At 42.7% G+C, this 13041-nt stretch overlaps 1 non-coding gene across 1 annotated transcript; it reads right to left on the bottom strand.

The window, feature by feature from the left end:
• Nucleotides 1–224: 224 nt before the first annotated feature.
• Nucleotides 225–314, bottom strand: trnar-ucg (transfer RNA arginine (anticodon UCG)). Its single transcript is given in 2 exon segments — nt 225–260; nt 278–314. It is a non-coding gene; the product is annotated as a tRNA-Arg (tRNA).
• Nucleotides 315–13041: the final 12727 nt, after the last annotated feature.

Here is a 13041-nt window from a genome sequence, read left to right as displayed (position 1 = left end):
GAGCACAATGGATTCGCCGACCATTTCTGAATCCAAACAGTGGAAATAAAGTCACTTTGACACTATGTCCTGCCCGTGCACCCAGATCGACAATATTGAAAATGTGGAGTCAATTTCTGAAAGCAAAGTAATTTAGGGATTTCTGTTCCATCCGACTGTTCGAAACGGTCGGGTGCAAAACAGTTCGGGCGCACGTTGGACAACTTTTCACCCAGCGAGTAAAACGACCGCGGCAGGACTCGAACCTGCAATCTTCTGATAACAACTGAACTAAATATCGAAATCAGAAGCCAAATCCATTAGGCCACGCGGCCGATGACAAATTGTTTCACCAAATGATCCTAAACGCTGGGCAGGGCTGGTTAAGACTCTGCTTGTATCTTTCTCTTCCTTTCACTTTGTTGATGTTGTTCATTTATTGTTTTCTCTCTTGCAGCAAGTTGGCTCCACTGTTTCCGACTGATCCGGAAACTGACAACTGAACTCCCGCCGGGTCTCCGAGAAACCGACAATCAGAATAAACAATGTTCAAATCTTTGATCAAAATGTTTCGCCTCCAATGCGAATCGCTTTCGCACTCAGTCTGCAAAATAGAGTCAGGGGAAATGAAACAAAAGACAAATCGGTTAATTAAAAATGTACACGGAGAACAACACCGAGCGGAGAATGTGAACAGAATTTACTATCCAAGCCCGACGGGCCGAGTGGCCTCATCCTGTCCTGTAAAATAGGAACAATCCCCAATTCTGCTGGGTGAGATTATTATTTTCTGATTTTTTTTTTCTAAATATAAACGCGGACGGGGTCCCGCACCACGGGGAAAAGCGCTCAGTGTTAATGTTAATATTGAGCACGGTATTCTATCCGTGTAATAATAAAATCGCCGATTTCTTGCTATATATTCGACACAGTCCCTTGCTGTGTGTTTAATCAGGGCAGGGAATATTTTGCTGGTTTCGTGATATTCATTTTTCAGGAAATTAGTGAACTCGTCTCGAAACATGAGTTTTCCAGTTTCTGTTTCGCTAAATGGAGTTGAGGTGCAGATCAGCGATGAGCTGCTGTGACTCCGCCGCGCCGGTTTAACCGGAATTAGACGTTTCAGTGAAGTGAACCGTCTCAATCCGGTTTATTTCTTTATTTCTAACATTGTTTATTTTGCGTGGTAGATTTATCGAAATTTCATTCAGAGTTCAGTTGTCAGTTTTCTGATCAGTTGGAATCTGAAGAAGATAAAAATAAGGAAATAAAAACATTACAAAGGTCCAAACTCGAACTGATACAATCACCTTGTCTTCACCTTGAAGAGTAATTCGTTCTCCCTGCTACCCTGATCAATATTTATCCCTCCAGTAACATAACTAGCACACATTATCTGGTCATTGTCACATCGCTGTGTTTGGGATCTTGCTGTGTGCAAATTGGCTGCCTCGTTTCCTACATGTCAGCAGTGACTACACTCCAAAGAGTGGTTCGTTGTCTGTAAAGCGCTTTGGGACGTCCGAGGTGGTGAAGAGCGCAATCGAAATGCAATCTTTCTTCCTGTGGCCCCATGTGCCAGGTACCAAATCCGAATCCTGTCGACTGGCGCAAACAGGAAACGTTGGGGGAAAAATTGGATAAGGGCCGTTTTGGGCTTATGTCGCGCGATGCGCTGTTACTCCGCGCCCAGGTCGGTGAATGGCTGGCGAGTCTTCGGTTTTTTCCTCTGATTTGGGGAATTGGGTAAAATTGAATTAAAAGCTTGAAGTATCAAACTCCTGGAAGCTCATTAAAATTAAAGCTTAAACTACTTAACTTGAGTAAAATAAACAAAAATAACCGTAATTTGTTTTTGCTTTGTTTAAGTTAATCGAATATATTAAGGCATGGCAGGGTAGCTCAAACCTGTCGAATGCACGACCTGTGCCATGTGGGAACTCCGGGACTCATCCCGTGTCCTGGACAAGACTGTAGTGGGAGTTGTGCATGGGCCCCCTTGTCGAAGCTGTGAAGTTGCAGAATGTATAAATGCGGAGATGAGACAAGCATGCAGCAAAGGCAGGGTGGTTTTAATGGGGAATAGATTTCAACTTTCATATAGATTGGGATAAACAGACGAGCTCATGTCAGAAAGGTAATGAATTTTTTGCGTGTGTTCAGGAAAGCTTTCTGCAACAATGAGTCCGAGGGCGAACAAGGGGGCAGGCCATATTAGATTTAACAATGGGTAATGAGCCAGATTTAGTTCATATCCTAACGGTGTATGAACATTGATCTAAATTGGAAAATTGCACATGTCACTCCACTATTTAAGAAAGGTGACAGAAGGAAAATCGGGAATTATAGACCAATTAGCCAAACATCTGGTTTCGAGAAATTACCAGAGTCTATAATTAAGGATAGTGACTGAACACCTTGAACATTTTCAGCTGATCAGTAAGAGCCAGCATGGATTTGTTTTGAGGAGGTGAATAAAATGGTGGAGCGGGGATTGTCTATGGGTGTTGTTTGTATGGACTTCCGAAAGGCATTCGATAAAGTCCCTCAGAAGAGGCTGTTAGCTAAAGTTGAAGCTCTTGGAACTAAGGGGTATTTATTGATCTGGTTTACAAGTTGCAGAGCGGCAGAAGACATTGGGCCAGAAATCGCTGCGAGCGGCGAGGCAACGCTCACCACAGCTCCTGCGAATTAAATTCACAAAAATACTTACTGTAGGCTCTGTGGCGATGAATTGCTTGAATTTGAACTTTACAAAAATTGGGCACAATCAACCCAGCCTCTGAGCAGCGTGATTTGCTGCGCAGCTGGAAAGGTGTGTGAGAAAAAGACACGACCACAAAATCGGTAAGGACGAGAGTCCCGCCCACAGAATCAGGCTGCATTGCTCAAACAAGCAAGCAGACTTCATTCCTTTAAAGTTCGCATTCTGTATGTCATTGCAAATAAAAACAATAATAATAAAAAGCCAAAGAAATCATTGAATTACATTAAAGAGACAGAAGGGAAAAGTTTTAAAAAATAATATTGTAATTTTAATTCTTTTTCAACAACCAAAAACTGATATAATAAGGAATAATATGAGAGACCCCATTTTTAAAAGTTAATCTTTACTTGTATGGCAGTCATTAAAAAATACCGAGCTGTTAAAATTCAGTTTGGACCTTTTATTTAGTAGAATGATACCTGGCCTTCAAGGGTTAAATTATGACGAGAGATTACACAAACTCGGGTTGTATTCTCTGGAATTTAGAAGACGAAGGGGTGATTTCATCGAAGTTTTCAAAATATTAACGGGAACTGAGAGGGTAGATGGAGAGAAACTATGTCCACTGGTTGGGGAATCTCGGACTCGGGGTCAGAGCCGAACAAATCGAGCCAGAAGTTTCAGGAGTGAAGTTAGGAAACACTTCCACACGCAAAAAGTGGTCGATGTTCGGAATTCACTTCCGCAAACAGCAGTTGATGCGAGATCAATTGTTAATTTTAAATCTGAGGTTGATATATTTTTGTTAACCCTGTGTTCAGGGATTATGGGATTAAGGTGGGTATGTGAAATTAGGTCAGAGATCCGCCATGATCCCATTGAATGGCGGAACAGGCTCGAGAGGCTGAATGGCCTCCTCCTGTTCCTGTGTTCCTGGTCAATGTCATCACCTACCACAACCACCAGCAGGGGCCGCTGCTGACCAGCAGTGACAGAGCAGAGAGACAGAGAAAGAGGCAAGAGAAAGAGACGCATCCAAAAGAAGAGTGAGAAATGGGCAGGGGGAGGGAGAGAGAAAAATAAAGACAGATTCATATAGTTGGGGAGAGAGAACGAGACAGACAGACAGGGGACAAAGAGAGAGACAAACAGAGAAGAGAGAGCAAGAGATAGAGATAAATAGGGGAGGCAGAAAGAGAGACAGAGAGAGAGGGGGATAGAGGCAGAGATAATTGAGGGAATGAGAGAGAGAGACGGAGAGAGTTACGGAGAGGAGGACGGAGAGAGAGACGGAGATGGGGGGGGGGAGAGAAAGAGATGGAGAGGGGGACAGAGAGACAGTGATAGAGAGGCAGTTAATCAGTAGGGAGAGAGAGACAGAGAGAGAGGTAGAGACACACAGATAGTAAGGGAGAAAGAATGAAAGACACAAACAGAGGGAGAAACAGACAGACAGACAGAGAGGGCGGTGGGAGGAAGCGAGAGAGAGAGAGAGAGACGGGGATCGGTCAGAGAAGGAGAGTGGAGACGGAGACTGAAGAAGGAGAGTATAGAAGGAGAGTGGAAAAGGAGAGACAAATTAGAGGGAGTGAGACAGGGAGAGAGATACATAGAGAGGGAGAATGAGTACACGGAGAGCGACAGAGAGACAGACAGACTGTAAGCGTCAGAATAATTGAGAGAGAGAAAAAGTGGGCGTGAGGGAGAAAGAAATAGACAGACAGAGGGAGAAACAGACTGATAAAGAGAGAGAAACAGGGGAGACAGAGCAACAAGGAAGATAGAGAGGGAGAGAGGGGAATAGATCTAAGAGTGTAGAGGGAAGGAGATAGAGAGACAGAGCGAGTAGAGACATGGAGAGAAGTGTAGAGGCAGAGAGACGGGGAAAGGAAGAGAGAGAGAAAGAGAGTAGAGGGTGAATGACCGGGAATGAAAGATAATCAGAGGATGTCAATGGGAGAGGGTCAGAGGCAGACAAAGTGACAGATTTAGAGAGTATCGGGAGAGTCATAAGGGAATAAAGTTGAGAGCAGCAAGAGAGGGGAAGACCCAGGGGAAATCTACAATACAAATAGTACAAAAAGTTGTTCAAGAACAAATGAAAGAGAAAAGCGTAGAGCAGCGGAAAGAAAGTGTACTTTAGGCACGACAGATAAAATAAAAACTAGAAGGCGTAAGGCGATTAACCCAGCATCAAAGCTGTGGCAGGGGGTTGGGAACCTGAGCATGGAGACAGAGGAAAGCGTGTCAGGAAGGGACAGAACGTATGGAGTAAAAGGTAAAGTGTTAAAAAAGGAAAAAGCAGGAACTAAGTGTCACAAAACATAATTGAAAGTTCTTTATCTGAATGCACGTAGCATTCGTAACAAAATGGACGAGTTAACGGCATAAATTACTACGTATGGGTATGATCTTGTGGCCATTACAGAAACATGGCTGCAGGGTGACAACGACTGGGAATTAAATATGCCAGGGTATTTAACAATCAGGAAGGACAGGCAGGAAGGAAGGGGAGGTGGGGTTGCTATTTTAGTAAAGGAAGGAATCACTGTAATACAGAGAAATGATATTGGGACAAAGGATCAGGATAATGAAACAGTGTGGGTAGAGATAAAGAATAATAAGGAGAAAAAAGCACTAGTGGGCGTAGTATATATGCCTCCTAATAGTTGCAACTCTGCTGGAAGAAGTATTAATAAGGAAATAGTCGGGGCATGTATAAAGGGAACAGCAGGAATTATGGGGGATTTTAACTATCATATTAACTGGACAAATCAAATTGGGCAGGGCAGCCTTGAGGAAGAGTTTATTGAGTGTATTAGGGATGGATTTCTTGAGCAGTCTGTAACTGATCCTACAAGGGGGCAAGCAACTCATGTCCTAGTTAAGGATCCCCTTGGAATGAGTGACCATAACATGGTTACATTCCATAACCAATTAGAGGGTGAGAAGGTTGGTTCTCAAACAAGCGCACTGAGCTTGAATAAAGGAGATTATGATGGTATGAGAGCGGAATTGATTAACGTGGACTGGGAAAATTGGGTCAGACGGTACATGAGCAGTGGTGTTCATTCAAGGAGTTATTTTACAACTTTCAAAAAATATATATTCCACTGAGGAAAAAAGGGTGTAAAAGAAATGATAGCCATCCATGGCTAAGTAAAGAAATTAAGGATAGTATCCGACTAAAAACAAGGACATATAAGGTCGCCAAACTTAGTGGGAGGATAGAAGATTGGGAAGTCTTCAAAAGATAGCAAAAAGTAACGAAAGGATTGATTAAGAAAGGGAAGATAGATTATGAAAATAAATTCGCAAAACATATAAAAACAGATAGCAAGAGTTTCTTTTGTTATATGAAAATAAAGGGTGACTAAGGCAAACTTAGTTCCCTTGGAGAATGAGACCGGGAAATTAATGGTGGGAAACATGGAGATGGCAAAAATGCTGAACAAATATTTTGTTTCAGTCTTTATGGTAGAGGACACTAAGAATATCGCAACACTGGACAAACAGGGGGCTCTGGGGGTGGGGGGGAGGAGCTAAACACGATTAAAATCACTAAGGAATTGGTACTCAGTAAATTAATGGGACTCGCGGCGGATAAATCACCTGGACCTGATGGCTTACATCCTCGTGTCTTGAGGGAAGTGGCAGTAGGGATTTTGGATGCTTTGGTAATAATTTTCCAAAATTCTCTGGACTCGGCAAAGGTCCCGGCAGATTGGAAAACTGCTAATGTAACACCCTTCTTTAAAAAGGGTAGTAGGCAGAAGGCTGGAAATTATAGACCAGTTAGCCTAACATCTGTGGTGGGTAAAATTTTGGAGTCTATTATTAAGGAGACAGTAGCGGAACATTTGGATAAACATAATTTAATAGGACAAAGTCAGCATGGCTTTATGAAGGGGAAGTCATGTCTCACAAATTTGCTTGAGTTCTTTGAGGATAGAACGTACAGGGTGGATAAAGGGGAACCAGTGGACGGAGTGTATTTCGACTTCCAGAAGGCATTCGACAAGGTACCACATAAAAGATTATTGCTCAAGATAAAGAATCACTGGATTGGGGGTAATATTCTGGCATGGGTGGAGGATTGGTTATCTGACAGGAAGCAGAGAGTTGGGATAAATGGTTCATTCTTGGACTGGTAACCAGTCGCCAGTGGTGTTCCTATATTAACGATTTGGAGGAGGGGACCGAGTGTAACATATCAAAGTTTGCAGATGATACAAAGATGGGAGGGAAAGTAGAGAGTGAGGAGGACATAAAAAACAACAAGCGGATATAGACAGGCTGGGTGAGTGGGCGGAGATTTGGCAGATGCAATACAATATTGGAAAATGTGAGGTTATGCACTTTGGCAGGAAAAATCAGAGAGCAAGTTATTATTTTAATGGGGAGAAACTGGAAAGTACTGCAGTACAAAGGGATCTGGGGGTCCTCGTGCAAGAAAATCAAAAACATTAGTATGCAGGTGCAGCAGGTGATCAAGAAGGCCAACGGAATGTTTGCTTTTATTGCTAGGGGGATAGAATATAAAAACAGGGAGGTATTGCTGCAGTTATATAAGGTATTGGTGAGACCGCACCTGGAATACTGCATACAGTTTTGGTGTCCATACTTGAGAAAAGACATACTTGCTCTCGAGGCAGTACAAAGAAGGTTCACTCGGTTAATCCCGGGGATGAGGGGGTGGACATATGAGGAGAGGTTGAGTAGATTGGGACTCTACTCATTGGAGTTCAGAAGAATGAGAGGCGATCTTATTGAAACATATAAGATTGTGAAGGGTCTTGATCGGGTGGATGCGGTAAGGATGTTCCCAAGGATGAATGAGACTCGAACGAGGGGGCATAATCTTAGAATAAGGGGCTGCTCTTTCAAAACTGAGATGAGGAGAAACTTCTTCTCTCAGAGGGTAGTAGGTCTGTGGAATTTGCTGCCCCAGGAAGCTGTAGAAGCTACATCATTAAATACATTTAAAACAGAAATGGACAGTTTCCTAAAAGTAACGGGAATTCGGGGTTACGGGGAGCGGGCAGGAAATTGGACATGAATTTAGATTTGAGGTTAGGATCAGATCATCCATGATCTTATTGAATGGCGGAGCAGGCTCGAGGGGGCGATTGGCCTGCTCCTGCTCCTATTTCTTATGTTCTTATGAGAGAGTGAGACGGGGATGGGTCAGAGTGCGAGAGACAGAGACAGAGAAAGAGGGACAGAGAGATGGGGATGGGTCAGAGAATGTAGTGGCAGAGATTGTAGTGGCAGAGAGTGTAGTGGTACAGAGTGTAGTGGCAAGGGCCAAGAGAATGAGTAAAGGGGAAGAGTGAAAGTGAAGGTGAGATATAGAGAAAGGGAGAGAGTCAGTGAATGAGAGAGGTGGAGAGTAGAGGTGGAGGTGGGGAAAGATGGAGAATAGAGGGAGAGAGTGAGAGGGAGAGTGAAGAACGAAAGAGGGAGATACAGTGTCGAGGGAGAGAGACACGGAGAGGGTGAATGAGGAGGGGGAGGGTGACAGAGAGACAGACAGACAGACTGTGAGAGTCTGAATATTACAGACAGAGAAATAGTGGGTGTGAGAGAGAAAGAACGGATGCTCCAACCTGTTGGTAATTTCTGTAATTACCTTTTATATAATTACAGAAATTTTATATAATTTGGAGAGGCAGGGACAGATTAGGAACAGTCAGCATGGTTTTGTGAGTGGAAAATCATGTCTCACGAATTTGATTGAGTTTTTTGAAGGGGTAACCAAGAAGATAGTTGAGGGCTGTGCAGTAGATGTGGTCTACATGGACTTCAGCAAAGCCTTTGACAAGGTACCGCATGGTAGGTTGTTACATAAGGTTAAATCTCACGGGATCCAAGGTGAGGTAGCCAATTGGATTGACGACAGAAGACAGAGGGTGGTTGTAGAGGGTTGTTTTTCAAACTGGAGGCCTGTGACCAGCGGTGTGCCTCAGGGATCGGTGCTGTGTCCGCTGTTATTTGTTATTTATATTCATGATTTGGATGAGAATTTAGGAGGCATGGTTAGTAAGTTTGCAGATGACACCAAGATTGGTGGCATTGTGGATAGTGAAGAAGGTTAGCTAGGATTGCAACGGCATCTTGATAAATTGGGCCAGTGGGCCGATGAATGGCAGGTGGAGTTTCATCCATAAAAATGTGAGGTGATGCATTTTGGTGGATCGAATCGGGCCAGGACCTACTCCGTTAATGGTAGGGCGTTGGGGAGAGTTATAGAACAAAGAGATCGAGGAGTACAGGTTCACAGCTCCTTGAAAGTGGAGTCACAGGTGGATAGGGTGGTGAAGAAGGCATTCAGCATGCTTGGTTTCATTGGTCAGAACATTGAATACTGGAGTTGTGATGTCTTGTTGAAGTTGTACAAGACATTAGTAAGGCCACACTTGGAATACTGTGTACAGTTCTGGTCAACCTATTATAGAAAGGATATTATTAAACTAGAAAGAGTGCAGAGAAGATTTACGAGGATGCTACCGGGACATGATGGTTTGACTTTTCGGGAGAGGTTGGATAGACTGAGACTTTTTTCCCTGGAGAGTAGGAGGTTTGGAGGTGATCTTACAGAAGTCTACAAAATAATGAGGGGCATAGAGAAGGTCGATCGTCAAAATCTTATCCCAAAGGTAGGGGAGCCTATAACGAGGGGGAATAGATTTAAGGTGAGAGGGGAGAGATACAAAAGGGTCCAGAGGCGCAATCTTTTCACTCAAAGGGTGGTGATTGCCTGGAACGAGCTGCCAGAGGCAGTAGTAGAGGCGGGTACAATTTTGTCTTTTCAAAAGCATTTGGACAGTTACATGGGTAAGATGGGTATAGAGGGATCTGGGCCAAGTGCAGGCAATTGGGACGAGCTTCGTGGTATAAACTGGGCGACATGGAAATGTTGGGCCGAAGGGCCTGTTTCCATGTTGTAAACTTCTATGATTCTTCTATGATTAGTGATGGACCCTCCTACCTCTTGGTAATTTCAGTGGTTACTTTTTATATAAAGATTAATGATGAACCCTCCTCGCTGTTTGCAATTCAGTAGTTACTTTTTATATAAAAATTATTGATGGACCCTCCAATCTGTTGGTAATTTGAATGGTTACTTTTTATATAAAGATTAGACATGGACCCGTTTGCCTATTTGTAATTTCAGTAGTTACTTTTCATACAAAGATTAGTGATGGAACTTCCTTCCTGTTGGTAATTTGTGTCGTTACTTTTTATATGAAGATTAGTGTGGACTCTTCTACCGGTTCGAAATTTGTGTCGTGACTTTTGATATAAAGATTAGTGATGGACTCTCCTACCTGGTGGTAATTTGAGTTGTTACTTTTATATAAAGATTCGTGATGGACTCTCCTACCTTTTTGAAGTCAGTAGTTACTTTTTACATAAATATTAGTGATTTGCCCTTTTACCTTTTGGTAATTTCAGTAATTACTTTTTCGATAAATATTAGTGATGGACCGTCCAACTTGTTGGTAATTTCAGTCGCTGCTCTTTATATTAAGATTAGTGATGGATTCCACTACCTGTTGGTAATTTCAGTGGTTACTTTTTTATAAAAATTAGTGATGGACCCTCCTACCTGTTGGTAATTTCAGTGTTAACTTTTTATATTAAAAATAGTAATAGACCCTCCTTGCTGTTTGTAATTCAGTCGTTATTTTTTATTTAAATTTAGTGATGGGACCCTCCTACCTGTTCGTAATTCCGTATTTACTTTTTATTTAAAGTTTAGTGATGGACACTCCTCCCTGTTTGTAATTTCAGTAGTCACTTTTTATATAAAGATTGTTGATGGACCCTCCTCCCTGTTGGTAATTTCAGTAGTCACTTTTTATATAAAGATTGTTGATGGACCCTCCTCCCTGTTGGTAATTTCAGTAGTTACTTTTTATATAAAGATTGTTGATGGACCCTCCTCCCTGTTGGTAATTATAAAATGATGTGGAGATGCAGGTGATGGACTGGGGTGGACAAATGTAAGGAGTCTTACAACACCAGGATATGGTCCAACAGCTTTATTTGAAATCACAAGCTTTCGGAGGCTTCCTCCTTCGTCAGGTGAGTTGTTGGCTGATTTGCCAGGTGCCCGGCGGAGAGCAATAATCGGCCATTGCGAATGTGTTAAGCCTTCACTGAGCTGAACTGTGTGTTCGATCAGTCTTTGATCAGTTCAATAAAAGTGTACCGGGCACAAAACGGTTCAGTGAGTAAAAAGAGCCAGTATCAAAGTTATAAATAAATGTATATCCAGTGAGAAAGGCCAGTTTCCCACCCCTGTTTACTGAATATCAAATTCTAACATGGGGAGGAGGCACCGCTGGACTAAGATCGTGTAAATCTCTGGAGTTCGTGTGACTGCTTTCTGTCCCGGAACCGCTTTAAAATGTGTCTGTGGGAAGATTGGTGGGGTCTCTGAAGGGATAAGCCCTGAAATTCTCGGTGTAAAATAGCCGGCCTTCAGTCAGTGTCTGAGCGAAAAATTAGTGAATTGTTCCATCCACGAGCAACAGAGAGCTCCCTACGCCGGGGAACAGATCTGACCGCGGGAAATCGGCTTCACAAAAGAGGAAGAGGCAGAAAAAGTTAATTAAAAACAATTTGACACCACATTAAACTTACATTGATCCCGCAACGATTGTCCGTCTCTCAATGCCCGTGTAGATTTTACAAATTATTTCCTTGTTATTTCATTACAGCCAATCGAGTAAAAGTTCCTTGCATTATTTTAGCAGTTCATCACTTGGGAATTTGATCTGATCCTTGTTATGTGAGATTCAGAGCTCCGCCTCCTGTGAAAGCTGCTGCCCGACATCAGGATGGATTTCAACGCAAACATTCCTCATTTGTTTCAGAACAGGGAGCGGCCTTTCTGGTGGAATCTAATCGAACCGGGTTGACAATTCGCTGCCACGAAAGCTGTGAACAAAGTCGGTTATAAATTTTACGTTTTCTCTTCTTGTTCCAGGGAAGTTCAGTAAAACAGATACTTGGTTAGAAATAAATTGTTACATTTGCATCAGGAACATTGTTTGCTAAAAGTCCCATCGATTTCCTCATATTTGCGCTTTCAACCCTGAGGCCAAGAGCCAGTGTTTCGTCAGTGAGCTGCAGAGAGGCTGTTTCTGTAAGTGAGGACATTAACCATTTAACCACCGAATTAAACTATCGCTGAGCATCAATCACCTCAATCACTGGGGGAATGAGGACTGACTTTCCACAGTTACATTTATCATAATAAATATTCAGCAGATACACCAGTTACATTGTTAAATCCGGAAAGGACTATTTCTGTGCTGTGATCGGTATAAAGTTTGGATTTCCCTCATTTTGAGCGGGTTCATAGACTGCAATAAATAGCCCCTCTCCGGGATGGAAGTGTCCGAAGAGAGGAAGTGTTTGAGGGCAGATTGTGGTGATAATTCCGAGGGACGGATTGTTGTGATCAATCCCAGGGACAGATTGTGGTGATAATTCCGAGGGACGGATTGTTGTGATCAATCCCAGGGACAGATTGTGGTGATAATTCCGAGGGACGGATTGTTGTGATCAATCCCGACTAAAATATAATACCTCACACTCATTAGATACAGAGAAGGAATTTCCTGTCAAGGACGAGTCCAGAACAAGGGGCAAAATATTAAGATTGGCCCGAGGCCGTTCAGGAGTGAAATGTGGACGGACTTTGTTGCACAAAGTTTACTGTAAATGTGGAATTCCCTCCTCCAATAGGTTGTGAGTTCTGGTTCAACTGAAATTTTGAAGACTGATAGCTGCAGCTTTTTTTACGTAAGCGTATCACGCGAAATGGATCAAGGGCAGGTAAATAGAATTCAGGTACAGAGCAGCCATGATCTAATTAAATGGGAGGACAGATTCGAGGGGCTTAATGGCCTACTCCTGTTCCGATGTTCCTCTATTTAAACATGTGCTGGACTATGAATTCCGGAATTTGGTGAATGTGAAGGTTAACCAGAGTTTCTGTACAATGACTTCAGCACTGGAGGGTTTGTACGTTCCCCTTAAATGGATGCATCGTAGTATCATCGTAGGTACAGCACAGGAGTCCATTCGGCCCATGATACCTGTGCTGGCTCTTTGAAAGAGCTATCAACTTAGTCCCTTTCCCGTGTTCTTTCCCCATATCCCTGTAAATCTTTCCTTCAAAATTTTAATCCAATTCCCCTTTGAAAGTTACTCTTGAATCTCTCTTTTTGCCCGTCTAATTCCCTCCTTTTTTAAAGATCTCCTCTGTTCTTTCTGTATTCAGCCTGGTTCTCGACTGTATTATGAACCTTACATTCGTCATAAGCCTCAATTTTCTG

The sequence above is a fragment of the Heptranchias perlo genome, chromosome X (genome assembly GCF_035084215.1).
Source record: "Heptranchias perlo isolate sHepPer1 chromosome X, sHepPer1.hap1, whole genome shotgun sequence".
NCBI classification, from domain to species: domain Eukaryota; kingdom Metazoa; phylum Chordata; class Chondrichthyes; order Hexanchiformes; family Hexanchidae; genus Heptranchias; species Heptranchias perlo.
This window is presented reverse-complemented; position numbering and strand designations above follow the sequence as displayed.